We start from the raw sequence: 26,237 nt of genomic DNA, 5'->3' as shown, positions 1-26,237 counted from the left end.
TTTTGGGTTGCCATGAAACATGCCCCATATATGAGGGTAACCTTAATCTATAAATATCCTCAGGTCTCCCTTTTCTCTAAGATAAGTATATTGAAGAATATTTAATAAACCTAATTGATAAGTTAGTGTGGTAGGATTTAAGAGTATTGACTTCAATTTTGAAAGAAGAAGTTCTACTGTTGGGGGAAAATCACATACTATAGAAAAATCTTTCATGGAAGGAAGAGTCAATTAATTCAGTAAACTTTATTGTTACATTATTAAAAAAAAAAATTACTACAGCCACCTCATCTTCAGCAACTACCACCATGATATTAAGCAGCTATCAATATAGAAGTTATACTTTTCACAAGTAAAACTCTCTAAAGACTTAGATGATGGTTAGCATTTTTTAAGCAAAAAAATACTTTTTAATTATATCTATATAACTATCTATATCTATTTATAATACTATTGCAATTTGATAGACAAGAGTAGAGTATAAACGCAATTTTTAAATGTACTTAGAACTCAAAATAAATTTGTAAGTCACTTTATTGGCTTACAATTATCTGGAACCAAACCTACAATATCTCCAAGATATATGTGTCTTTGCTTGTGTAGTGTGTGTGTGTGTATGTGTGTGTGTGTGTGTGTGTGTGTATGTGTATGTATGTGTGTTTATAGAGTACCAGGTCTATAGTCAGGAAGACTCATCTTTCCAAGTTGAAATTTTGGCTTCAGGCCCTTACTAGTTATGGGATATTGAGCAAGGCATTTATCCCTGTTTGCCTCAGTTTGTTTATCTGAAAAATGAGCTGGATAAAGAAATGGCAAACCATTAGTCGAGTGCAACTGAAAATGACTGAACAAAACCAACCAAAAAAAAAAAAAAAAGGTATTATCAATTTTTTTTTATATATCTGTATCCCTCCCTAGTACCTTATTTCATGCCTGGAACATAGTATATCAAAAATTATAAGAATATCTCGCATTAGGTAACATTTTAAAGTTTATACTTTACAATTATTATTTCATTTGATCCTCATAATAACTCTGGAGGTAGTGTTGAAACTATGGAGTGCAGTCAGATTCTTTCCAAAGCAGGTCATCAAAATAATGAGGTTACCTATCAAAAAGATGGGGTATGGGGTGAAACTCAAAAGTATACTGGGATATGGTTCAGTGTTGCAAGTCTCTCTTGAAAGAATTTGTACGATTAGACATCCTCCAAATCAAGGAGCAAAGATTTTTTTTTTTTAATGCTACTAAGGGTAAGCTAAATCCATAAGAGTTTTTAGTAAGGGAAGGATTTTTAGGAATTAAGAAGGGGGAAGACAGGTTCCTTAGAAGCAACCAGGAAGATACCATTAATAGAGAAGATTATCATAAGGTTATGACATTGATTGGTAGCCTAAATTCATAGATTAGTTTAGGAGTCTAACCCCCAAAAGGGATTGGAGTAAAGGGAATTATGCCATAAACTTTTAGATTAACTATAAAAGGAACTTTGCCCCCTAAAAAGAGTTAGAAAAGATGTAGATCTTTTATAGGGGAAGTAAAACCTCGGCTGGGGGTGGGGTGGGGTGGGGGTTGACATCATATTGTGGCTTTCTGTATGGATACTATAATGTTGGAGTTCCCAGAGACATTCACCAGAGATGGGACTATTATCTAAAGTCCATTTAAACAAAAGATGTATTTAAGAACACAAAAGGTCCAATAAGACTGAGAAGATCCCATTAGTGTCCTTCCTGGTTTGCCTCAGAGAGTATGTGTGTTTCAAGCTTTCTCGGTTAAAGCCCACTAGGACCTCATCAGGAAGTATTATTATTATTCATTTTACAGATGAGAAAAATAAGGCAAACAGATTAAATGACCTGCATAGGGTCACCCAGCTAATAAATGTCGGAGACTAGATGTGAATGCAGTTCTTTTTAATTCCAAGTGTTTTATGCATTGAGACACCTGGATGCTTATAAAATAATATAAATACCTTTTGGTTGATTGTTAAAATAATTCACTAATATTACACACACAGTTGTATTCCATATATCCACATGTGTCTCATTTAGCTTGCTAAATTGTAAAGAATTGTAAGGAATGTTTACTTTACTAATATAATTGTCTCAATTCAATTTCACAAATACTTAAGTCTACTAGAGAACAGATATAGATATATAAGTAGATGTATATACATATAAAGATATTAATAAAACAGATATCTATAAAACACAATAATACATTATATGTATAATGCAAAGCTGCCAAACTAAATCTGTGTTATGAGAAAAGTCAGGAAAAGCTGGCAATACTGAATCAGCATCACCAAATATCAGGTAACCCTAATCAATCAATTAACATTTATGACACACCTACTATTTGCCAGACACTGTTCTAAACTCTGATTCTCTAATCCTTGATACATTTATCTGAGGATGACTCTTTGATTGAATAAAAGAATCCATCAATAGACTTAAAGTAAAAAACCACATTGTCTATACCCAATAGAAAGACTTTTAGATTGAGTTAAGAAGGAAAAAAAAATATTGACTAATCATACCTCTAGGAATTGTAAATAACAGAGGAATTAAAGTTTCCCAGTCCACAAAAATACAATCCAATCTTAAAAGATTTCAATATTGAACTTAGGGATTCCAATATAAGTCAAGCTCATAAAAAAGAACTGCTTTTAGAGGTAGGTAGACAGTTTTTCTTTATCTTTCTGTTCTTTCCTCCTTCTTTCCCCCCCATCCTGAAACCTAAATTGATTATGTCATTGGAAAGAAAGAATCAGTTGGAGATATCTAGTGAAGAGCAAAGAGTTAGAGAACAAATAGTATCTTCTAAGGTAGGTGAGGCTATAAATAGAGATAGGCACACAAGGAGAACACACAAGAATGACTATTGCTTAAAGAACTGTGATTATTGAGGGCCCGAGAGATAAATAAATATCATATCATGTCTCCAAAAAAGAAATAGAATACAAAACTCAGAGCTCAGAAAAGAGATGAATTAGACAGGAACATCAGGAGACAGAAACAATAAAGGGAAAAAAGAGATTTCTTGGCTACCTATGTTCTTTACACTTCTGCATCACTATCGTTGTATTTAAAGTTTGAATCCACTCTATCCATGATCCATTTTTGTGCAAAGGAAGAGTGTGTCCTCAGCTGGTGGTGGTTTTTGGAGGAAGATTATTTATTTATATTATCCCTTTCTTAAAAATTAACTGAAATATGGGCATTTGATTTTAATGGAAACATACCAATGTGATCCAAACAGTAACACATATTGTACTTGGTCTTCCTAAGGAGTATAGTTACCAAAAGAGAGAGAGAGAGAGAGAGAGAGAGAGAGAGAGAGAGAGAGAGAAGGAATATAGGATTGTACTGAGTGGGAATAGAAGAATCAAATTAGGGTTTTTCCAAAGATGGAAAGACTTAGATTTCTTTGTAAGAAGTAGGAAAGTAGCCAATAGAGAAAGAAAGATAAAGATAAGTGAGAATGGGATGATAGGAGTGGCAACCTTTTAGAGAAGATTAGATTGAATGGATTGGCTTTGGCAAGGAAAATTGCCATTTTAAGAATCACAGGGAGGACCTAGCAGGAGGAGAGTAGAAGGAATCTGGGTAATATGCGATGAGAAGGAGGAAAGAGAAAACTCTCATTGGATGTTTTTTTTTTTTTTTTTTTTTGGGGGGGAGGCAAAATATGATGCAGAGATCTGAGTTGAGATGTTGTCTAAAAGAGGGAATCATGAGAGGTCTGAGGGGGGATAAAGAGGTCTGGAAGAGCCACTGTGGTGAGTGTCCTAGTTAAAGAGGTATAAAAGGATTGTGTGAATGAAAGCTCTGTTGAGATTATGTATCTGTAGTGAACACAGGATGATTGTATGATTTTCTTCACTTTCCTTTAGAAACACAAGTGTAGTAATAAAAGCAGTAGAAGGTGAGAAAGAGCTAAGACTGAGGCTTAGCAAGGCATAATAGACAATATAAAGAGGCAAGGGACTTAAGAGAACAGTACAATATAAATCTGAATAGATTCAGAAAAGGCAAATTGGCAAAACAAAAAGAATATGGTTAGTGCAAGGATCATGGTGTAAGAGAGAACTATGGGATCTGGAGATTGGAGGTCAGAGTCTTGACTGTAAATTTGGTATTAAAAGAAAAAAGGAAGAAGTGGAATCAGAAAAGGGAATTTCAGAGTTCATGATGCGTGATGGCAAATTAAGCATTTTGTCGTCTTTGTAGGTAACTGAGATGAATAGAGTGAATGTCATGGTAAATAGCAAATTGAAGAACTAAGATAGTTTTTGAAGGAATATCAATATATATGATGAAATCCCAAACTCAGCAGTGCTATAATTGCAACTTTAATTACTTTTATTACTTTCTTTAAAAAAAATCCATTAAGTAAATTTATATTTTATATGTAAATAAGGTTGGATAAGAGCCGAGTATTTCATTTACTATTATCATCCTAAACTAACAGAATTTCTGTTACACATTATAGGTGACTATTATTCTTGAGTTCAATGCAGCAAGAAATAAATACCTATAATTATAGATTATATATAGATATATATTCTTGACAATGGAATATAGTATCAATGAAATCCAATGACAGTAGAATAGAATCTGAAAACTATTCTTTTGATTCTGACTACTGATTTTCTCAGATTAGATTTAAAGAAACCACAATGTGATTTATTTTTAAAATACAAAGAGTTTTTCATTGTTTTGATTTATTTTGTTTGATTTATTTAATTCAACAAACATTTATTAAATACTTATGTTCAAGGTATGAGGCTGGAGCCTATGCAGAGACAAAAAAGAAAAAAAAGAAAGAAATCCCTACCTTTAAAGAGCTTAACCCTTATTGAAGAAGTTCTCCATGGGGAAGATGGGAAATTAGGTGAGCTAGTCATTAAAGTGCTAAGCGGAAGAGTTAGGAAGACTCATTTTCTTGAGGTCAAATATAGCCTCAGAACCTTAATAGCTTTGTGACCTTGAGCAAGTCACTTAACCCTGTTTGTCTCAGTTTCTTCAACTGTAAAATAATCTGGAGAAGGAAATGGCAAAATACCTCCTATATCCTTGCCAAACAAAACTCAAAATGGCATCACAAATATTGGACATGACTAAAACAACAATAAGAAGTTGGGGGAAGAATTATATGTTAATTTAAATTAAGGAGGAAAGAAAAGCATTAATAATCAGAGAGAATGTGATAATAGAAAATTAATGAAAGTCTTGAAGGTTGAAGAGTATTCCAACATGAAGAAATGAAGAAGAAAAATATTGCTGGCATGGGGGTCATTTGTGGAGAAAGGTTGTCCAAGATATATGGAGGTAAGAGATGGGATGTCAAATTAAAAATAATTTATACTGAAAAATATTTGGGGCAGCTAAATGGCACAGGATGGAGCATTGGCCTTGGAGTTAGGAGCATCTGAATTAAAATCTGGCCTCAGACACTTGATACTAGTTCAGTGACCCTGTCAAAGTCACTTAACCTTGAGTACCTTACAAAAATAAACAAACAAATAAATAAATAAGCATTCTTTGAAGTTAGCTAAATCAAATCCAAAATAGTGGATCATTGATGTGAGTGTTTGATTTTCAATGATTTTCAATGAATTTTTCCCATGAGCTTTGAACTGGAGTTATTATGATAATGGCTATTATCATAATTCACGTTTATACTGCACTTTTAAAGTTTATTATCTTCTTCCCTCACAATACCCCTATGAAGCAGGTCTGGCAAATATTAACCCCATTTTACACAGGAAGAAAGTAAGACTCAGAACTCAGTTTTACACAGGTAATAATTATAAGAACTGGGATTTGAACCTCTTGTGTAATGTCAAAAATCTTTGCATTTAATATTCCTTAGGAAAAAATATCATTTAGTTAAGACATAGTAATGCTATTTCAGATCTTACATAAAAATCAGCATATTACCTCATTAAAAAAATCTCATGAAGTTTGGTTATCTTACTTAAAATGAACTCAGAAATATGTGCAATTTTTATTTATAACCAATTTATTTGTAAAATCGGGCATCTTGTCAGATCAGATAATCTTCGGGAAGGGAAGTTGATTTTAAATGCTTAAGCATCTACATTTCAGTTATGAATAGTCATAAAGTATTTATAGTAATAGGATTCAAGCCTAAAAACTTGAGGCATTACCTGAAAGAACTGAAATAAATTAAGGATTTCAATATGTTATCTAACAGGTCAACTTGTTAAAAAACAAATATGACATTGATATTTCTGTGAGGACAAATTTATAATGAGAAACATTTTAAAACAATCTTATGATGGCACCCTTTTAAAAAGTTATAGAATTAAAATATTGTATGTAATGAGGAATATAAACTGTTAACATTTTTGAAAGCCAGATTTTAGAACATGATTATACTGTAAGATGTTGAGTAATGTTATCAAGAGATCTTCATAGGGAATCAATTCTTAATATATTATTTAACTACTAATATAATTTTAGAGTTTTCATTTAATATTTAAGGTTTTCCTTGAGTTATATTCACCAGCTTTTTGGAGCTAGAGAACTTAAAGTAAATTTTTATAAAATAAAGATGCCCTTCCAAATATACTGAATTACCTTTAGAGAAGGATAATATAAGCATTCTGAATATTTAATATTATCTTCTGCTATATTGTAGTAATCATAATTTCATGTCCCCTTCTCCCCAAGAACCAATACTTTATTAATGCTCCTTTATTTATTTTTTTTTTTTGAGATGGGAATTTAGATCTCTTAATGACCTTCCATATGTTTTAATCTTTCAATTCACATTCAACAATTGGAACATGGTATTTCATGCATTATTCCTTCATGGCAAATATAAATAGAATACTGAGGTTTGCATTCATTGTGATAGTTGCCCTTCAGCACAATTGGAACATTTTTTGCATCATTACTCACTATTTAAGATGTCCATTTCTCAACTTTTAGTGTCTGTCCCTTGCTGTTAAGTACAGGTTCCAATCTTGCCTATAGCATATACTGCATCTGCTACACTAATGCTGTCCCACTTATTCTCTTCCCTAGGGATCAATATTATTATTTTCAGTCTACTTCTTAATTTCTCAATAACAGAAGAACAGGAGGTAAATGCTTTATCAAAATTAAAATCTCCCACGAGGTAACTTACTCTAGCAACAGCTAAAGCTTACACACTATTTATGAACAATTTCACATAAATTTTGCTGAGACATTCAAGTTCAGAATTACACATAGCTATCCTAGTAATTATATTACATATTAATTCCATCTATTTTGTGCCATCAGGAGAAAAAGATCACATTTCAAGGAATTGCAGCTTCTTAATCTCTAAACAGCTTCCAACAAATTCATCCCCCTTCATTGCATTAACAAAATATAATACCATTTTGAGATTTAAAGAAAGATGTTGCTTGGAAAAGATTTTCCAAGTTTATTGTTGTCAGGATGATAGGTTTATGAAGTTTTAAGTTTGTTCCAGGAATTGTGGATTTGTGATGTGAAAAGAACCACTGTGAGAGATAGTATGGCATAAAGCAAAGTTTGTAGTCTAGGCATTGACAGGCAAATCTTAGTTCTATACTTCTTAACTTTGTGACATGGAACCAGTTATTTAATCTTTCTAGGTGTCAGTTAGCTCATCTCTAAAATGAGAGAGTATGGGCTAAGAAGATTTCTAAAGCCCTTTCAAATTGAAAATCTATAATTTACCTTCAAATATTAGTTTATTGTTCTTTGGGAGCCCTATTAGGAGTCCAAGTATCCAATCTGGTTCAGTTACTTCTCCTAGGAACTTTAGGCCTAAGCAGACCCTCCCACTGGATCACATTCTTATTCCTTCTTTCCATTTTTCCTTCCTTTATTAATCTATGCTGCCCAAATGTATGAATTCTCAAATCTGTTAATTTAGCTACTCCTCAAGTCTCCATTTACCTACTTGTTCTTTTTTGTCCCATCTTCCTTTCCTTCTCTCTTTTTTCTTCTCCTATCATCTTACAGTACACATATATCACAAGGCCAATTCATTCAACATTTCCATACCTATCTACACATTTTCATTTTGGTTTTCCCGTAAAAAAATCTAGCAAAAGTATGTCTATAAATGCTAAAAATTCTATTTTCTTGGCATATTCTACTTTTTGATTTCAAGTCCCTAAGTCTTAACAGAATTTCTCTTTGCTCATGTTGAAGCTAAAAATGTAAAGCACAACCATGTCTGAAAGATGTATAAATCATAATAATGGCAACTACAATCAGTAAATGGCATGACATTTAAAAAGTGGCCTTGGCATTACTTGCATTATTTAAATAAATAGATATTCTTTTTTAAAATGTACAATCCTTTTAAATGTATTTCCATATGAGTCATGTGGGAAAGAAAAATGAAAACAAACAAAAAAGATGAAGTTAGTATGCTTCAATTCATATTCATTTTTCATAATTCTTTCTCTGCACCTGAATGGCATTTTCTATCCCAAGATATTAGAATTATCTTGGATCCACTGTATTGCTGAGAAGAGCAAAGTCTATCATAATTGATCATCACATAATCTTACTGTAACTGTGTACATTTTCCTGATTCTGTTCTCTTTACTCAGCATCAATTCATGTACATTTTTCCAGGCTTTTCTGAAATCAGCCTCTTCATCATTTCTTTCAGAACAATAATATTCCATTACATTCATATACAACAGCTTATTCAACCATTCCCCAATTGATGGGCATCCATTCAATTTCCAATTCCTTACCATTGCAAAAAGGGCTGCTACAAACACTTTTGCACATGTGGGTCCTTTTCCCTTTTTTATAAGCTCTTTGGAATACCAGCCCAGTTGTGGCACTACTGGATCAAAAGGTAGGCATATAAACAAATACTCTTAAAATAAAGAATAAATTAACAACTTTTTTTTTTCTTTTCCCCAACAATTGCTATCTACTTATCTTGTATGTCTGTTTTCTATTACCAAATTATTTATATGTTGTCTTCCCTAATTATAAACTTTACAAGAGTAGTAAGTTTTTTGGTTTTGCTTTGTGTACAATGCCAAATATATAATAAGTGTCTAATAAATGTTTGTTGACAGACTACTGATTGACATAACATGCTTCAATCATCATGATAGATTTTAGGCAGGTAAAAAATTCAACTTGATTTTAAGGATCTATTCAGGCAGGCAATAGGCATTATGATTTTTTGGTTGTTGTTCAGTCCTTTCAGTTGTGACTCCATTTGGGATTTTCTTGGCAAGGATACTGTAGTAGTTTACCATTTCCTTTTCTACTTTATTTTAGAGATAAGGAACTAAGGAAACAGGGTTAAATGACTTGCTCAGAGTCATATAGCTAGTAAGTGTCTGACTTCACATTTGAACTCACAAAAATGAATCTTCCTACCACCTTGCTGCCCTAGGGACATGTGATAGTAACTAGCAGAGATCCAACAACAGAAAATTGAGTTCAGAGGCAGGACTCCATTCTAAATACAAGGGAAGGTTAAGATAAAAACAAATCTAATAGCATTAGAGTACTAGCTAGGGAACCAAATCAGAGACTTGGGATCAAAGAAGGTAAAATAGCACTTCAAGAATGTCTGTTTATTTTTTAAAGATGTCCCTGTAGTGCTTAAATTTGACTAAGGCATTTTAACATGTTAAATAAAAAAGTAATACTGTTTATTGATTGCCCTTGGACATTATTGTGGTTTATGAGTCTCTTAGACATGATCATTCTCTATCTTTTAACTTCAACAGGAGTACAGGGACATGCTTTAAGGCATTCTGGTTGAAATTATGAAGACAGTTATCATGTACCCTTTAAATCTACTCTTTAGTTATCATAATTTCAGCTATATTACCTTATATCTCTGAATGTAGTATTGTAAAAAGTGGAGGAGCAGATGGCAACTAACCTTAATAATCACTGCCAGTTTCTTTAATCAACATAAATAAAAAGAATTGCTATAGATCAGCCCCAAATTGCCAATATTAAATACCTGATAAGAATAAGGATCAGTTCTGGGGTTCGATGAAGTTATGATCACTTATCCACACTATAGATTTCTGTGGCATATTCAGTGGTTGTTTCACATGGGATGGTGGTTAATGTCAAAGGAAAAGGAACTGCAAATTCTTGACCTAGCATAGATAATGGAAAGCACATGAATGTTATAGAGAGAATAATTTCTTTCAGAGTACAACCTGTTCCTAATATATATAATAAGTACTTAAGTACTCATTAATTAATTAAATTCTCAGCTCTATATATGCATTTTATATCAAGTGAAAATTTTTAGAATTTCTTGGTGAATCATGTCAATATTTTCCCAGAATACTAAAAAGATATAAAGTGCAAAAGAGTATTTTCCTTACAGAGGGCAAATTACTTTTTCTCTTATGTAATATTTATGAATTTTATGATCAAAATCTTTTGGCTATGCAAATTCTGTTTACTTTTTATTACTGTCAGCCTTCATTCTCTGCTTCATAAAGTATTAAATGCATCTTTGATGCATTTCTTCATAGTTCTTCCAGCTTAGAAAATTTAAGTTTCTTTACAGATGATTATCAATATAAATGTGAAATATGCAAGGAACACTGTCAAAACAACCAAAGATGAGGCTTGAATTTATTAATGTCAAAATTCTCTAGATAATTTGGTAAATTTCAAGTCAAATCAAAATTACAAAGAAATGTGCATAAACTATACAACTGTTGTGTTTGTGAAGCTTTTGTTATTTTCTATTCTCCTTTAGACAGTAAGCAAAAGCTATCTAGATGGTAAGCATAATAATTTTTAAAAAATACCTTAATTTAATTTTATACTTGAATTTCAATCGCATGCAGAGAAGGCCAAGTTAAGCTATTTTAATTTGTTGAGAAAAGTCATCATTGAGGGTTTTTGGTAAAGATTATTTTTTCATAACATAAATATGGAGAAAATATTAGATTATTAATTTTTAAACAGTTAATAGTATGAATTTTACATGTATTTGATTTTTTTTTTAATCAGCTTCTATTTCACTACCAGGGCTAGGTTCACAATGGAACATAAAACACTGCAGGCTTACTACCATTTAGTACCATGTGGTGTGAAGGCATGCAGTGTAATGTTCATGTATATACAGTGTACAAGTATCCATTCAAGATTTTGTTTAAACTGTTCAATTAATTGATTACTTTTAAATTTTATTTAGAAGTGATAAAACTGAATTTCCTAAATGGAAATCTAAAAAGTTGATTTTAGAAACATTTGAAACAATAATTTTGACAATGCTGTAAAGAAATTGATCTTGGTATAATACAAAATATTATACTTCTAATGTTATTTGAATGGGGAACTATTTGAATGAAGAAATACCATCACCAATGCAAACTGGCATCTTTTTGCAGACTATACTTTTAAAGAGTTGCCTAGAGTAACAAAAGTCTGAAGTGATCTTTGTTTAGGATAACAAAGATGCCATATACTAGAAGTTTGACCTGAATCAATGTCATTTTGGTTCTGAGACCAGCTTTCTATTCATATTCAACGATTCCAGATATATATTGAATCTGGACTAGATTCCTGGCTGGAGGAAGGCCCTGGATGCAGTGAGAGACCTTGGCCTTTTAAAGTTAAAGTCTTTCTCAAGTTTCAATTTGAATAAGGCAACATTCAGTGATTAAGACTAGGTATGAAATGAGGCAAAGAATGGCCTCTTTTACCTACTCCAAAAAAAATCAATTTGGGAGGGAAAGATCCTCAGGATTTCTGGCCAAAACAGAACAATCGCTATTTTATACTCAACTCAGAGTCATCAGGACAGGAAGAACCAGAGTAATTGGGGTTTAAGATATGATCCTTAAGAGAGATATCAAGTCAGTAAACCCTGATATATCCTGATCAGCGATCAAAATTTTTATTCCTCTGGGCAGAGCATCCACAGGTAAAGTGTTAATAATCTCTCTAAGAGGAGGGAGAAAAGGAAAAAAAGGAAGGGAGGAAGGAGGAACGGAAGGAGCGAGGAAGGAAAGGAGGGAGGAAAGGAAGGAGAGAGGAAAGGAAAGAGGGAGGAGAGGAGGGAGGGAAGAAGGAAAGGAAGAAAGAAGCTGTATTGCCCAACTGGAACTAGCCAGTTGTATCCCCAATGGGGCAGCTACTATTACTCGCAGGTTGTTTGTCCTTGACTCTGGAGGAGAGAGTAAGGTAGATGATTTAGCACAGCCCTCCCTCACTTAAATCAAATCCAATTGCAAGTCAAGGCATCTTCCTGCTGTCTTGTTCTGCTTTGAAAAGGAAGACCGAACAACAACCTGTGAGTGGTTGTAGCTGCCCCACTGATGACACTGTCCAGTCCCACTAAGGCAATGAAGCTCATTTTTCATTCATTCATTTGTTCCTTCTTTCTCTCCCTTTCTCCACTCCCTCCATTCACATTGGGCATCATACTTTTACCTGTGGGTGTTCTTTCCAAAGGAATATAAATTTTGGCCACAGAAACCTCAAAAAGATTTCTTGAGATTCATTAGCTAGATTTCTTTCTTAAAGATCATATCATAATTCCAATTCACTCTGTCTCTCACTTATTAGCTAACAATAAAGTTCCAGTCCAAGTCTCATTTGGTCACTGTGCCTGGATGACTCAAGGTGAGTGTAAATAACAATAGATATTTTGGTTGGAAACCTGAGGGTCTTCCCCTCCCAGACTGAATTTTTGGGAGACTAGGTAAAAGAGGTCATTTTAGCTTCATTTCTTACCTAGCCTTAATTACTGAACAGGCATTGCCTCAGCCAAATAGAGACCTGAGAAAGATGTTAGATTTAAAAGTCTCCCACTGCATATAGGCCATATTCAGTCATCCTGATCTACATCTTACTACTGGGCTCAGATGGCTCTGGAAAAGAGTGAGATTAGTGACTTTGCACAGCCCTCTCTCACTTAAATCACTTCACTTATAAGCCATGGCATCATCTTCTGATGTCATAGTCCTCTTTCAGTTCCAATGGACAAATAAAAAGCAACAACAAATCATGACAACTTATGGCACAACCACACACACACACACAAATACATAGTATAGTATACAGCATTAATTTTCACTTTCTTATTTTCTTTTGAAAAATTTTATATTCTTATAAACTGCTTTTTTCTTTCACAACATGACATATAGAAATAGATTTTACATGATTGCAAATATATGGCCTATATTAAATTGTTTAGTATTTTAGGGAGGAAGGAGGGAGAAAATTTGGAATTTAAAATTTTAAAAATCAAATGTCAAAATTATCTTTAAATTTAATGTAAAAAATAAAATACTTTAAACTTTTAAAAATAAATTGAATATATATTAGCCCATTAACATAGAATTGTTTTAATTTTTTAAATTAAAAAATACTTAAAATACTTTTAAATAATGTTTAAAATATTTAAAAGACAAAGTCACTCCCATATAGAAATCATATTAATTAAAATGATTGAACTAGAAAAACAAAGTTTCTGAGAGCTGCTAAGCCTTGCTTTGTGTTTAGATTTTAAATTTCAAAAGGTAAAAGCTAGCAACAGAGAGATACTAGTAACTTAGCAGATTCAAATTAGGACAACCCACCAGAAAAGGCAGATGGGCATTTGTGATGTGTGTGCTATATTTCAAGGGCAAAAGGCATTCAATAGAAGCTAAAGAAAACTGGTAATTTGCCATGTTCTACTCCTTATTATTCAACTTTCACTGAGATGAAGAGATCCAGAGCGAAAAATTCTTGCTGTATCAAGAATGGATAGTGAAGCTAAATCAAGAGGTAGGAGAATGAGTTACTTGAAAGAGAATTAATTAGTTTCTTAAACTTCTTGTGCTTCATATTTCGACAGCAAGAGACAGAGATAGAAATACAAAGTTAAAATAAGAGCGAGAGAGAGAAAGGTCAACTTTGGAGCAAGGAATACTTGGGTTCAATACCTACCATTGATACACATTGGCTCTGGCACTCTGGGCTAGTCATTTAACTTCTCACTGTTCTGAGAAGCTTTCAAAGACTTTAAATTTCAGAGAAGCTATCAGTTTATTTGAGTAGAGGGATGTTCCTTACCAGGAGGTCTCTACACTAATGTAATTATATTGGATAATACATGTGATTTCATGCATATAGAGAATTCCTGAAGTGGAGATTGGAAATTTCCTACCAATGCAAATCAGTATTTGCTCAACAATTTCTAATCTTGGAGTGTTATCTATGGCACTGAGAGATTAAGTGATTGGCTGAGGATCATGCAGTCAGTACACGATATATCAGAAACAAGGTTAGGACCTGGTCTGTACTGATTTCAAGGACAGTTTTCTATGTGTTATATCAGGCTTTCTTGTGCTTACCAGTCTCCCTCACCTTTTACACTTCTGGAAACAAAACAAAATCAATAAGACCATTGTTTCTTGTACAGATATATCAATCTTCTCCCTTACTGCTCCACTCATCATCTGTGTACCTTAAAAAAAATAAAACTTTTTCCTTGGTCTCTACTTTCTTATATATATTGCCACTCCTTATTTGGATATAAGCATCATAATTTATGAGAACTGTATCTAAAAAAAGCATATTGGCAAAATAGTTGCATTATTAAATGTTTGAGCAGAATGAACAGAAGTATGAATATATTTCTGTCTTGTAGTTATTAAACTTTTTGAAAATATTATGGATTATGAAGTTCCAGATAAAAAATAACAATAGCCAATGCTTTTTATTGTGATGATTTTTTGTTGTTGTTGTTGTTTTTTGTATTTACCTTGGTCATATTTTGTGTATTGGTAGATGAAGACATGTCATATTTCTTTCTTCTTTTGTTCTTCATGATTTTGTAAGGGACTTTTTCTCAAAGATCACAAATAAAATATATTTTCAGCATATCATTCATTCATTATTACCATGTCTACAAGTAATGACAACATAGTTAAGTACTGTTGTTGTTCAATTTCTTTCTGTCATGTCCAACTCTGGATGCCCTGTTTGGAGTTTCTTAGCAGAAATATTGGAGTGATTTGCCATTTCCTTCTCCAGCTCATTTTTACAGAAAAGGAAACTGAGGCAAACAGGGTTAAGTGACTTGCCCAGTTAAGTGACTAGTCACAGCTAGTGTCTGAAGCCAGATTTGAATCCAGAAAGAAGAGTTTTCCCGACTCTACGTCTAGGACTATCTTCATTGCACCACTTAGCTGCCCCTGTAAGATATTATATTATAATTTCTTTAATTATATATAGATTAAATCAGCATCTTTTATACTCACCAACTAATTTAGTTTCCTCAAAGGCTCACTATTCTGAACACCGGGGTAGTGATATTTGTTTAGATGTCAACTGAAATGCAAATTAGGATTATGAATAGAGGGTTAACCTTGGATAGGAGACTTGGATTCACATCCTTTCTCTGGTATGTATTGGCTATGTGACCATAGTCCCAAACAACTTTGTAATACTATAAATTAGGGGTATATAATCTAAATCAATGCAGAGACTTTTCATATCAAGTTGATCCATAAACCAACAAAATTACAAATTCAAATTAAACCCCAAAACAAGAAACAGTTACTAATTGAATATAAATTGATAAACTCTTCAAGTGATTCTTTCAAAGTATTATTAAAATAGGAACTCTATTTCTGCTCCTCTGTCTTCTTCATACTCTCCATTTATTCTCTAGTCACCTCAGGCTGTCAGACTGACAAGAATTAGGGGTTTCCCTAGATTGTGACTCCTTGTGTTACTGAGCAGCATCCCTCTGTGTAATCTCCTCCTCTCTCTCATACTAGAAGACATAGAGAGAATAAATGAAAAACTTGTAACTGTCACTTCAGAAACATTATCACTTCCTGCTGTAGAACTTGATAGTTTGTGTGACTGCCAATGAGTCTATGACATTTATTGAGTGCTCTTGTGTGTCCTTTAATGAAGCCTTTAATAAATTGCTGTTGAGGTAGGCTTGGAACTCTACCTCAATGGTTTTTCTTAAAGACTAGACAATTCTGCATCCCACACTTTAACCCTTCCCAACTATGTGATCTTGGGCAAATCACATCACCTCTATGAGCTTCAGGTTCCCATATTTGTAAAATGGCAATATTTTTTCTCTTGTTTATTTCTAAACACAAAATTTTCTTGATGATATTTAGACTATTCTATGGTCATTTGCTAAGTCTAGAATGTATATTTTTAAGTGAATTTTTTCAAGAATTTTAAACAGCAACAACAACAGTATTTTACAAATATCTCATTTGCTCTTTACAACAAGCTTAGGCCAGAGGTGTTAGTATTAGTATCCATTTTAACAGATGAGAACCAGATAGTATTCAAGTGATTTGATTGCAATCACACAGCCAATATGTATCTGAAGCTGGATATGAACTCATGTCTTTCAGACTACAGATCTGACACTATATCCATATCCACCTAGCTGCCTATCATAGTTACTGACAATAATATTTGCTATCATTATCCTAATTTATTCTGAACATCGATGTAAATATTAATATAAAGACTTTGGAAAATCACAGATTGAGGAGTATGTGTAGCCTTTCAATAAAAAGGCAATCAATAGAAAAATTCTACTCTTTTCATTACTTAGTAGGGTTACTAAAATTTACTCTTCTACATCATAATTTATGAGAACTATATCTAAAAAAAAGAATATTGGCAAAATAGCTGCATTATTAAATGTTTGAGCGGAATGAACAGAAGTATGAATATATTTCTGTCTTGAGTTGTTAAACTTTTTTTGAAAATATTATGGATTATGAAGTTCCAGATAAAAAACAACAATAGCCAATGCTTTTTATCATGATGATTTTTTTTTTTTTGTTGTTGTTGTTGTTGTTTGTATTTACCTTGGCCATATTTTGTGTATTGGTAGATGAAGACATGTCATATTTCTTTCTTCTTTTGTTCTTCATGATTTTGTAAGGGACCTTTTCTCAAAGATCACAAATAAAATATACAGGCAAAATGATATAATGAACCGAGTGCTGAAAGTGGATAAAAAACTTGGTTTCAAATTCTTAGTTCCAGTACTGGCTCTGACACTTACTATGACACTTTGGATAAATCACTTTGTCCCTCTGAGTCTCACTTTCCTGAACTATAAAACAAGAGACTGGCCTATAAAAGAAGCAACAAACATATCATCTACTCCCAGTATGGTAGAAACAGACAAAAATGTGATTGGAAAATAATTAAGAAAATAAATACAAATAGAACATAGATATCATTAATATGTGGTTTTCTAAGTTAATATGCTTCTAGGATGGATCCTTATGTGTATTTTAGTAGTCAGTGTTTCTACCTGAATTAAATACTATTGGGTTAGATCATTCTTGATCTTTGACCCCAGCCTGATGTGTATCCCTGAGCAAGTCATTTAATTTCTCTTTCTCTCTCTCTCTCTCTCTAAAACAATTTCTTAGAATTTATCAAACAAATTTTACATGAGTTGCTATAATTTTTGAAGTATGTAATTCCTATTCAACTACTCATAATGATGAAATTCTCTGTATAAAAATAAAATGTTTCGCATTAATGAATGTTCTAATGCAGAAAATACATGAAGAGCTGCAGATATAATCTACTTTGGGAGGGGGGATAAATTATAATACAAAAGCTCCTGAACTTTTCTACAAAAACAAAATGATTTTTATTTAGTTCATCATATAATGTTCTAACTAGACAGTTGACATGTTTCCTTATCCTGGTATTTCAACCTAAGAAGTAACTCTTATTCTATATTCAAAGCCAACATTTTCCACTTGACATATAATTCTGACAAAATAAAATCATATGGAGAAGGAATTAATTCATTTCCCAAATAAATTGGTTATCTAGTCTTCAGAAGTTTCATTGTTTCAATATACAGGGCTATTGTAGCCTAAAGAAGATTGAATAAGGAAAAAAGAATATGATTGAAATCTTGAAAAAAAAAACTTACTTATGCACTAGTTAAAAATATACTGTAAAGATGTGAAATATAATTCTGGAATAATTTATATAAAAAGTTTCATGAATATTCAAAGATTAAAAAAAAACAAGTTCATGCTATTCAATTTAAGGGGGAAAAAAGTAGAAATACATTTATCTAGCTCTAATAAAAACATATTTTTAATAACTTCTATGAATTTCTCCTGACAATTAAACTGTTTATTTTTTAAAAGTATACAGACATATAAATGAATAAATATTAATTCTTTATTCTTATTTAATATAAAGCAATTTCCTCATTTTTACAATATATCTCCAATTTTTAAAAGTTTTTACAATAATGTTAATGATTTTTTTTCAAAATTTAACAGTTAATTCAGTTTGTAATACTTATTATCTCCACCAAAATAACAACATGAGAATAATTTTAAAATAATTGCTAAATTACTGACCTAGCAAAGTGACATCACAGGAAGTGATGATACTGGATCTGCCATTTTATTGATATAGAGAAGTTCTAATGAGAATTTTTTTTCTAACAATACTGATTAGCATCATCTCAACAAATCAGTATTAGAGAGCAGCCAGAGTCATAGAGAAGTTCAGTAGTTTACACATATCCTCACTCCAAGGCCAAATTATCTCTGTCACAAATTATCTCTCTCACTGTCACAAGAAAAGACTGATATAGAAATGGTTTCTACTCCATAGTAGCTTACACTGAAAGTTGAGTAAAATGGATTACACATCTTCGGATAGATCACTTTCAAAAGAATCTAATTTTAGTAGGTAATTCACAATGTCTAATATATTTTTAGAGGATGATGAAACTTATCATGTAGATTATTATACCAAACTTCTCAATATATTTCAAGAAGTTAATGATCCAGGAGAATAAATGAAAATACCATAATATTTTTAAAGAGCAAGATTAAAGATTAAAAAGTAAACTCTTTGAATTGCCTTTTTTAAAAAAGAACTGGAATTTAAAAACATCTTGAAAGATATAACTTTGTCAATTGATCCCAGTGCAATTTTTTTTTTAACCACAAGGCAAAGAAAATAGAGCTACCAGGATAAACATTATTTTATTTCAATGGAAAATGATAAATTTGCTTGTAATTATTAAATTCGCATCTAAAGTGAATTTGCAGATAAGAAAATTATAGTAATTTTTAAAAATTGTAAAAGGTGATATTAATATTTCTAATTATCTAATGTTCATCATAAAACAGGATTCCCTTAATCTTTATAATTTAAGGATATTACTAAAAGAATCAATCAACAATGTGAAAAACAGTTAAATGTCCAGATGAAATCATCTTTAGAAGAAAGAGCTCAGAAAAATGTCTAGCAAACTCTAAATGCCATCTCTAGCTCTCTTTCTGTTAAATATTTGAAATTTTTAAATTATGTAGTGCATTTGCATGGCCACATCAAGTGATTATGCCATTATACACATCTTAGGCATCAGAAATAGGACAGGTGCTGATCCCAAAGGAACTTATATGAAGAAGAAAAGAGACTATATTGCATCTGCTGATTTATGTAATAATTATTAAAGATTACAATAAGCTCCTCTTTAACCCCAAATTTTCATCTTTTAAAGGTCAATTTTCTAAGAAGAATTATTGTAATTGACAGGAAGGCCTGGGTTCAAGTCTTGACTCTAATGATGATTTTAGAATCCTGAGCAAGTCATGTGACCTCTGTCAGAGTAATTTCAGAGCTAGTGCTCTTCCAAATTATCAGAGAATTTTCTACAAGAAAATTATAGACCATAGGCACAAAAATACGCATTATTTGGATCTTTAAGCAAAGTCTTTTTTATCACTTTAAATATAAAGTTAATTGCAACTTTAAGATACAAACATAGAAAAACCTTAATTATATTTAAAATTTGATGCAAGCATAATTTTATGAACTTAAAATATTTATAACTTTCAAAGAAAAAGATAACAAGAATGTATGATGTGTATGTTCTCCATCCAAAGAGAAAGCATTTTGGTCAAAAGGGAACAATTTATGTTTTTTTGAAAAAAAATTGACTTATTTATTTTATATTTTTGCCCAGTTACACTTAAAACAATTTTTTTTCACATTTGTTTTTTTAAAAATAACATTCTCAACTCCTTAAAATGGTTTTCATATAAAAACAAGAAAGGAAAATAGTTGGGGATGGGAACTCAATGGTTTTATAATCTCATATCTAGTCCCCGCCAATCCTCACCCCCCCCAATAGATTTCTTTATGTTTCCTCTGCTAAACTTGGCTTTTTCTCCACTATAGTTTTTTTTTTTTTAATGATATTTTCCCCTCTCCAGATTAAATTAAGGGATAAGCATAGAAATGGTGATTTGAACTATGATTTGATTTATAGAGGAAGGAAGGAACACAAGTAAGGAAACTTCCTCTTCCCATCCAAATAGGAAACTTTTCAGTAACTTAGTCATAATGAGTCATCTGGAACACCAGAAGATAGGGTCACTTGCCTAGAGTCCCACAGGCTGAATTGGTTACAAGCCCAGCTGTTTATTCAGTATGCCATGAATTCCCTCAAAGCAATAATTTAGAGAACCTAAAAAACCAAACCAAATCTACAAAATTACTAACTATATCAAATGCTTTTTGGAAAAAGATAAATTATAAATCCTAAATAAACACACAAAATGAATTATTCCAAAACCTTAAGCTAATAGCATGCAGGGTTTACTTTGAGTTAGCATTGTGTTGCAATTAGTGGTGCTGATAGTTTCTTAGACTCCCAATAAAGTAAATGGGCTTGCAAGGTAAAACTAAGGTTATATATATGTGTGTCTGTGTGTATGTATATATTCATGTGTATGTGTGTGTGTGTGTGTGTGTGTGTGTGTGTACGTATGTATTTAAGTGGGAGGAGAAACGAGTGTACAGAGAATTACTTTTCTTCACTTCCGATTCCATTTGCAGTATTCTTGTCAAAGATACTGGAATGGCTTTGAATAGAGTTTAAATAAAGATCCTTTAGCCTCCAAATCCAGTGCTCTATCTACTATGCCACCTAGCTGTGGGAAATTTGACTTTCACATGTTATACAATCATAACTAGAATGACAATGTTATTTTCAGAAGACAGCCAATGATTTAAACTTAGAAAAAAATCTCCAAATTAAATTTCTATTTTTTCAGCTAAGACTATAAACTATCCATGATGGCTAAGATTTTATACTGAATATTAGACTTTTAAATCCTAAATTCTTTAATTTTCATTGATAATCCACACTGCTTTTTAACTGAATATAATATACAGTTTCTTTTTTTAAAGTATTTATAACTTTACATGTGAATAATTATAATGAGATTATAACATAAGAATGAATATACTATCTATAAGAAGAATAAAGACTATTCTTAGAACAGAAATAGAAGGGACTCTAAGAGGCCAACTTATTTTACAAAGGATGAGGTCCAGGGAGGTCAAGGGACTTGAGGTCCCTTCTCAGAAGAATCAGAAGTAGGTTTTAAATCCAGATCCTCTAAATTGATTCATTGTACTATCTTTCCTATTTTATGTCCTATAGTAAATGTTATCATTGGTAGCCTCATTTCAATACATTTTTTCTATTGTGAACTCCTTAGGTGATATTGGTTGTTGGTTGTGAGGAAAATACTTTCAGACTTTAAACATTAACATTACTTGAACTATGGCATTGACAAAAATTCAAGCTTGCATTGTTCTTAATTGCAAGTTCTTTACTATTTTAAGAAAATATAGCTGATGCTATGAAGATTTTTCCCATTAAAATGGCAGTCAATAAATTTAAAATGTCTGAATTATGCCAAAATTTATTCTAACAAAATGCTGAAAATATGACTTTAAAGTCCCCAAATTAATTTTACACCCCTTAGAGGTCCAAAGACTCTAACAATGGCAATTGCCACTTCATCCTTTATAAAATTGTGGATTGAGGGAGGATAAGAAACAGAAAAAAAATACATGTTAACCTCTCAGCATATGCTTTTAAAGTTTATTTTCCTTATATTATGTAATTGTTTTCATTATTGAGTTAAATTTTAAATTTTATTTTAAATTTAAAAAGTTTTTCCCATTCTCTTACACTGATTAAGAAGCTACAATATGTAAGAAATTGTCAGCATTGATGTAAGTTATAAAGACAAAGTAACCTCCTTCAAAAGACAAAGTAATCTTCTTCAACAAACTTGGAATTTATAAGAAAGAATAAGTACAAGAATATCTATAATGAAAAACACAATTTATAAGTGTCATAAGATGATTCACTTTTGAATGAAGGGACCATTTAATACATAAATATTATTTATCCATAAAAAAGTGAGAATTAAAAGATAAAGCTATTGAAATATAATTAACTGTTGATCTTGGTTATTTTCCCCGAAATCTTTGACCCCATAGCATACAAATCAATTTTCCAAGTGGGTTTTGCTATTAGAATTGTTTTGAATTTAATAAATGAAATATCTTTCATTTATTATTAGTAAGAATCCATCCATTTTATGTGTTTTCAGATGGTAGTTTAATTTGAAAAAAAAATCTAGTATTTGCTTTGATTTTTTAATTAAAAATATTAACTCATTTTCCATAATAATAGTTAGATTTGTGACTGTCATTATTGTCTTTATTTGTTTGTTACATTTTTATTGTACTAATGAGACTCGGTGTTAAAAGTTTTGCTTGATTTTTAACATCATTTAACACTTTAAAGACAAGTTTTCATCATTATGAGTATCGCTCATGCAGATTTCATCTTCTCCACTAGGATGGCCTTAGTAGATGATATTCCTGATTTACTATAGATTTACCATTGTATTTGCTATAGTATTACCCTTGGAGGCTCAACTTTTAATGAAGAGGTTCTGCTTTAGAAAGAATAATAGACCTACAGCCAGGGAGACTTGAATTGAAATCCTCTGTCAGAAATTTAGAAGCTGTGTGACACTGGGTAAATCATTTAAACTTCTGAATCAATTGTCTTATCTGTAAAGTGAAGGAAATAATAATACCTACCTCCCAGAGTTGCTGTGAGTATGAAATGAAATAATATTTGTCAAATGCTTTGCAGAGCTTAAAGTGTTATATAAAAACTAGCTATTGGATGCTTGCTCCAAGGCTTTCCAGTTTAATAGTACTTGTTTTACTTTGTTCTTCACTGGCACAGTCTTTAGGAAATATATCAGTTTGATAGCAGAATAAAATTTGGGAAGAAGTATAATTTTAGTAAATAATTTTCTAAATCTTAATATATATCTTAAATTTTCATTTATAATATTACATAGAGAATATATGTAGAAAAAGATTATAACAAATTTACATTTCACATAGAGGTTATATTATACACACACACACACACACACACACACACACACACACACACACACACACATACATATAGGAAAAAGGAGAGAAGAGGAAGAGGGAGATTCTATAAGATCCAGTTGAGAATATTTGAAATGGCTTTAAAACTTCATGGTCTTTATAATGTTTATTAAGAGCAACAAAATAAAAGTGACTAAACAAATTGATCTCTCCTATAGTTTGCTAAATTTATTTTGCTTTTGTTGTTCTTGGGGCATCAAGGATTCTTAGCATATTTCTGAATGTCTTTAGTAGTACATTTCTGCTTAAAGTGAGTCTATATTGTTGAATATAATTATGTACTTCATATCTAAAATGATTATTCTTGAAACAATATAGCATTTTAAATTATAGGTATAGATGCTTGGATAGATCCAGGAAGTATTATGGAATACTTAGGCTTTCAAATAACATACAAGCAATTTCTCTTAATGAATATAGACATCTGTTTTTGGATAATCCTGATTTGGTGTAAAATCAAAAAACTAGTAAAACTCTTAGAAATATATTTTAAAATCCAACTAAGGGCTATATTTCTCATGTACAAAATAATCAGATTTTGTATTCTGCTATGTACAAGCAGGGAGTTCTTTCAACAGAAGTCAAAGACCTTTTGTCAAATGTTTGCCATTTTAAGTGAGGAGGATCATTCATTGAAAGATTCATATCTTAAAAGAGGATCAAATATAAATATATGTTGTTCTTTGCATATAAAAATGTTACTGAGCCACAATCAGTAAGGCATATTTTCTGAGTGCATTTGCAGTAAAGGTGAAAGATTTGTGCTACTTCTTTCACATTCTTGGGTCAAATCCCTTGAGAAAAAGAGCCAAATTATGAATATTAAAGATTCAGTATATAGTATTGAAAGGCAACTTAATTTTTCCACATGACAATCACGTTCATATTCTTGATTTTATCAACATAGCACTTTTCCCTCCTCAAGATCTAAAACTAAGTCTTGATCAGCATCTAGCATCCTATCTTGCAAATACTAGGCATTTAATAAATACTTTTTGAATGAATAATCCAATCAAACTGGTCAATGTGTTCATCATATTAGGAAAAATTTGGATGTACTCATTTTCTTGTTGTGTTACTTTTGAAATAACACTTTATTAAAGTATCTGTATCTAATTTTGATCCAAATTAAATATAAGGATGTTGTTAAATTTAGAAAGAAAGTTTTTATTAGAGAGAACTTAAATACTGTACCTTAGATCCATTTTTTAATGTTTCTATAGTAACACACTCAATAAATTAAAATAAAATCAACTAAAAATATTGTTGTAAGTATCTGAACTAAATATCACAGCAGGTATAAAACACCTATATTTCAGATCAAGCTATACTTTCTGATAGTCTTTTGATTAAGTTAGTTCATCTCTCTCTATATATTCAAATATATACATTCATTCATATTTTTCTATTTGAGTCCTATTCCAATCATAAGACAATAAATTTTAAATTGGAAGGGATTTTAGAAACTATAAAGCCTAATAACCCTTACTTTTACATCGAGTAAACAGATGCAAGGAGGATACGTGACTTACTTTATATCACATAGGTAACAAACACCAGAAGCAAATCTTGAACCCAGATTCAGGAAAACATGAGTTCAAATTTAGCTTTAGACACTGTGTGATCCTGGGTACTTAACCCTGTTAGGCTCTGGTTCCTCATCTATAAAATGAGCTGGAGTAGAAAATAACAAACCATTCCAATATCTTTACCAAGAAAATGGCAAAAGGGATCATAAAGAATTAATAACATTAAAAAAGGACTAAAAACAACAACAAAAGCATTTAAGAAGTGTTATTGAACAAATAAACTGACCAAACTGGTCTATATCTGTTACGAGGACTCTATATCTATGTCACTAGAAAAAAGAAGAAATTGAAATATTCATTCTTATTGGCTTGATTTTTTAAAAAATAAATATATTTAAGATAATTATAACTGAGTTTAAGAACACTGAAGTTAAATGACTTGCCTAATGTCGCATGGTTGATTTCAGAAGAAAGGCTTTTGATACTAAAGATTATGTTCTTTCCTATTGTACAATGCTTACAATTAGAGCACGAAAATGACTGGCTGTAATACATGTGGGAAATTGCACAACACTTCAAAAATTCCTACATATTTACTATGGTAAAATTCTTTTTAACATCCATATTTTCCTGGTAGTGCCAATCATAGAAATATCAAGATCCTAGAATAGTCAAAACTACAAATAACCCAAAGGGCACTGGTATGATTCATAAAAAGATTAAAAATGCTACAGAATATTTGCAATGATTATTTGCTCTTGAAAAGTGACTTAAAAGCCATTATCAGTGATATATATATGACTGGAAAATAAGGTCATGCAATGTAATGAGGAATGACAACAGATGGAAAGTGCTGTACTGATTTCCTTGAGAATTAAAAAAAAAGTGAAGTAAGGGCCTCTAGTACTTTGGGTGAATCATTTATGAAATTTTTTATGACCAGAATATATAAGAATCCCTATGGTATTAAAATGAATGGAAAAATTGAGACTTTTTTTTTTCAGCACAGAGATTACCCACATTGCTAAAAGCAAGGATCCATCAAAGTAAGTACAATTACTGTTTATAGTATTAAGGAATTTAAAATAATTCTGGTACCTTTCCATAGGAATCTATAATAATAAAATTAGATTTTCAGTAACTTAATAAATTCAGTTTGATGTTATTTAACCATAATTTTTTTACTTCTATTTATTACAGGATTACAGAAACTCTTTAAAGTCAAGGACAATCTTGCTTTTAGGAATATATTCCTATAGCCTATCTCAGTTCCTAAAACATACTTGATTACTAAATGCTTATTCATTGGTTGATTTTGAAACTAAAGATCTTTTTTGGTATCTTTTTCACAATAAGATTTTTGGGGAAAATGAAT

At 31.4% G+C, this 26,237-nt stretch overlaps 1 protein-coding gene and 1 long non-coding RNA gene across 7 annotated transcripts in view; both read right to left on the bottom strand.

Moving 5' to 3' along the window:
• Positions 1-26,237, bottom strand: part of ADGRB3 (adhesion G protein-coupled receptor B3) — an 882,558-nt gene that overhangs the window by 608,604 nt on the left and 247,717 nt on the right. The window lies entirely within an intron of this gene.
• The window catches only part of LOC127561894 (uncharacterized), a 57,204-nt gene that overhangs the window by 14,921 nt on the left and 16,046 nt on the right, over positions 1-26,237 (bottom strand). For 2 of the 3 annotated variants that reach the window (XR_007953565.1, XR_007953566.1), the window contains one exon: positions 10,006-10,147. This is a non-coding gene — a long non-coding RNA (uncharacterized LOC127561894). Of the gene's footprint in view, positions 1-10,005; positions 10,148-15,265; positions 15,501-26,237 lie in introns of those variants that run through there. The other variant, XR_007953567.1, reaches the window with a different exon arrangement.

The sequence above is a fragment of the Antechinus flavipes genome, chromosome 4 (genome assembly GCF_016432865.1).
Source record: "Antechinus flavipes isolate AdamAnt ecotype Samford, QLD, Australia chromosome 4, AdamAnt_v2, whole genome shotgun sequence".
Lineage (NCBI taxonomy): Eukaryota > Metazoa > Chordata > Mammalia > Dasyuromorphia > Dasyuridae > Antechinus > Antechinus flavipes.
Note: the sequence above shows the minus strand (reverse complement) of the source record. Positions and strands in the feature narration are given on the sequence as shown.